The sequence below is a fragment of the Neophocaena asiaeorientalis genome, unplaced genomic scaffold, assembly GCF_003031525.2.
Source record: "Neophocaena asiaeorientalis asiaeorientalis breed wild unplaced genomic scaffold, Neophocaena_asiaeorientalis_V1.1 scaffold312, whole genome shotgun sequence".
NCBI classification, from domain to species: Eukaryota; Metazoa; Chordata; class Mammalia; order Artiodactyla; family Phocoenidae; genus Neophocaena; species Neophocaena asiaeorientalis.
The window spans coordinates 1,277,904-1,281,573 of NW_020174707.1; the positions used below are offsets into that span (position 1 = coordinate 1,277,904).

The 3,670-nt window shown below is 54.3% G+C and overlaps 1 long non-coding RNA gene across 2 annotated transcripts in view; it reads left to right on the forward strand.

Annotated features, from left to right (window-relative positions):
• LOC112409610 (uncharacterized) overlaps nt 1-3,670 on the forward strand; it is a 23,742-nt gene that overhangs the window by 17,114 nt on the left and 2,958 nt on the right. Inside the window, exons 1-2 of one of the 2 annotated variants that reach the window (XR_003005184.1) lie at nt 2,635-2,905; nt 3,005-3,075. This is a non-coding gene — a long non-coding RNA (uncharacterized LOC112409610). Of the gene's footprint in view, nt 1-2,634; nt 2,906-3,004; nt 3,076-3,670 lie in introns of those variants that run through there. The other variant, XR_003005183.1, reaches the window with a different exon arrangement.

A 3,670-nucleotide genomic window follows, 5' to 3' on the forward strand; every position in this document is an offset into this window, starting at 1 on the left:
CTGGAACGTTGTTCCAGTTACCATCTCTATGTAACAGATAACTCCGAAATGTAGTGACTTCAAGCAACCATTTTATTATGCTTATTGGACTCTGTGGGTCAGGAATTCAGACAGGGCACAGTGGGGGACGGCTTGTCCGTGCTCCACAATGTCTGGGGCCTCAGCTGGAAAGACTCAAAGCCCAGGGCTGATAGTTGGGGGCTGCAGGTTCAATCATTGACACGTCTGGTACCTGGGCTCGGTAGGACTCAAAGGCTTGGACAGTGGATGGAGCACCTACAGGTGGCCCCTCTATATAGCTTGGGCTTCCTCACAGCATGGTGGCCTCAGCGTGATGGGACTTCTTATGTGGTGGCTCAGGGCTTCAGGTGTGATTGTTCTAGCAAATAAGGTGGAAGCTGCATGGGCTTTTATGACTCAGTCTTGGGAGTCACCCGGCATCGCGTCCACGTACAGTGGAAGTGTTTACTGAAGCAGTCACAAGCCCACCTGGATTCAAGGGAAGGGGGCGGAGACCCAGTTTCTCAACAGGGAATGTCAGTGTCACACTGTAGAAGAGTATGTGGGATGGATGGTATTGTTACAGCCATTCTTAGAAAATACAGTCTGCTGTGCGCATCAGTTTCCCAAGGCTTTTGTCTTTTTTTTTTTTTTTTTTTTGCGGTACCCGGGCCTCTCACTATTGTGGCCTCTCCCGCTGCGGAGCACAGGCTCCGGACGCGCAGGCTCAGCGGCCATGGCTCACGGGCCCAGCCGCTCTGCGGCATGTGGGATCTTCCCCGACCGGGACACGAACCCGCGTCCCCTGCATCGGCAGGCGGACTCTCAACCACTGCGCCACCAGGGAAGCCCAGGCTTTTGTCTTTGATGGGTGGGAGCAATGGGGACTGGGGAAATGTGGGCCCTGGGCATCCCACACAGGCATCTTTGTTAGATAGTCCTTGTTGCTTCCTGATCATAGGTCACTGATCCAAGTCCGAGCTCAGTGGGACACGTGAGGAGGAAGAGATGAGCCTAGGAGACGGGATTCTTCACACAGGCCCATAGGACAGTGTCCCAGACTGTGTGGCCTTGGATAAGTGGCTCATCTCTGAATTGGGAATAATAAGCCCTGCCTCGGGATCGTTGTGGGGAGCAGGTTAGGTAAGGTGTGCAGAGTATAGTAGGGTGCCTGGCACGTAGTGGGTATTCAACAGATGAGAGAGCTACTATAATGATATGTGCTTTTAAGCCACCTGAGTTCAATCATCTGTGGCACGGTATTAGGTATGTATTGCGGGGTAACAACTCACCCCAAAACTTAGTAGCTTAAAACAACAGAAGTCATTTTTTCCACTCTCTTGGTTTCTTTGGTGCAGAAATCTGAAGCTTGGCTGGGCAGTTGTGGCCCAGCGCTCTCAAAAGGGTGCAGTCAGAGCGGCCAAGGCTGCAGTTGTCTGAGGGCTCAGCTGGGGTCACAGAATCCACTTCCAAGGTGGTTCACTCACCTTGGAAGTGGCTGGCAAGTTGGTGCTGGCTGGGGGCCTCTGTTCTCTCCACACGGGCCCTCCACAGGGCTGCTTAAGCATCCTCATTGCCATGGTGGCTGACATCCCCTAGAGCAGGTTTCTCCAGGAGGGCAGAATCTGGGTCTGCCTTGGTCTTTGCTGTATCTCCAGAGCTTGGCCTGGCTCAGAGCATTCTGTGAGGGTTTGAAAGACTGAGAACTGCCTTAGCTATTCTGCCCTAGTCCCTTGACATTGTTCTGGAAGGTCTTTTCATGCCTCTGCCTAGGTCGACAGCGGGCTCAAGGTCTCAAAGAGGATCCCAAGGTTGTGGAAAGGAAGAATCAGGGAGAGACAGCCGCTAAGGCTCAGGGCCCAGCTGCCCTTCCTTCCCGGAAACTCTCCTTCCAGAGCTTGACCTTGGGCTTCTGAGCGCGTTCTGAGGGAGTCCATGTTCATGAAAACCCAAATAACTGTCCTACCAGGCTGAGAGCTGTGCAAGCCCTGAGAGAAGAAAGTGCATGGGAAGGAGCTCACATCCCACTGAGGGTAACCTAGGGGCCGGGGTTTCCAGCTGGGCCAAAAAGGATGGGTCAAAGTTGTTTAAGTAGCAGATGCAAAGGCCCTGAGGTGCAGGGGCAGGTTCTGGGGCCTCTGAGCAGGAGGCTGGGCCCGATGAGGCCGAAAGATGGTGGAAGCAGAGCAGTGGGGTAACAGAGGCAGCCACGAGGAAGAGGGGGCTGGGTCGGGGAGACTGAAGTGGGGAGCCTGCAAATTTCCGGGCAAAAGTGAAGAGGATCTGAGCCAAGGCGGCAGCTCTGGGAAAGGGATGTAAGGAAAGGGAAGAGGCAGGTTCCAGAGATATTTAGATGTAAACTTAACTGGATCGGGGCTTCCCTGGTGGCGCAGTGGTTGAGAGTCCGCCTGCCGATGCAGGGGACACGGGTTCGTTCCCCGGTCCGGGAAGATCCCACATGCCGCGGAGCGGCTGGGCCCGTGAGCCATGGCCGCTGAGCCTGCGCGTCCGGAGCCTGTGCTCCGCAGCGGCAGAGGCCACAACAGTGAGAGGCCCGCGTATCGCAAAAAAAACCCCAACAAACAACTTGACCGGATCAGATAGCCAGGTTGGGTTAGAGAGCAGGAGGCAGGGATGGTGGATGAGTGGTTTTCCCTCTGAACATTCTTTCTCTCTGATGTTCAGAGGCAGCCGTGCTGTAAGGAGGCTTCAGGTGTTTGCTCAGTGTCCTGGGGCCAGAAGGAGAACCCAGCAAGCCTGGGGCCCGGCAACCTGCCCTGCGACCAGCTGGATGTGTAGGCTACCAAGCCCTTGCACATATATCACTGTCTCATTTAATGTTCCAGGGGGGAGTTGTTATTCCCATTCTACGGATGAAGCAACTGAGGCTTCCAGGCTCAGAGAGGTGTGATATGTTTTCTAAGGTCAAAGAGGTGGCAGAGCCAGGCCTGGAACCCAGCTGAGTCTTCTCTCCAACATACTTCCCTGCTTTCTCATCTCACAGGTCCCTTAATGGCCATTTGTATTGGATGGAGTTCATAAGGATTTGCAGAGGTCCTCCAGGGCCTCTGTGAGGTGGGTAGGTGTGGCAGACTTTGGGCGGGAGGGGGTGGTCTCGACAGGTGTGTTAGAAGTGTGGGCGTATGGTGGGGTGGGACTAGGGGGTGAGGGACAGAGAGATCAGAGCCGTCACTCAGAAGCGGTCCCCGAAGGCAGGCTGACGCGGCTGGGGCCACATTCAGGAAACCCATCAGGATGACAGTGACCTTGGGCAAAGACCCATGGAGGCAGGTGTCGAGTTCACAGAGATCTTGATAACAGGGCTCTTTGCTATCTCCCTCTTCTCGTGCCAGATGTTCAGGAACTTGACCCCCTTTTCTGGCTTTGTCTTATTTACTGTCCCCCGTTCCCCAGCACCTTGCCATGACCCTCTTTGCTGGTTCCCTTTTCCTGGAATGGGTGGCCAGGGTAGTACTACCACCCAGAAGGGAGCTCCCAATTCCATCCCCTTGATTCCCTCCCCAGCTCCCTTGCAGCCGGAACACCTAAATGCTTTCTGCGACAAGCTCTCTAAATGATTGGAACTTTCTCCCAGATCAGCACTTTTTCATGCTACATTAGCATTTATTGATTTGATATTTACATTTGCCAAAGGAGTGCCCAGTCCCTG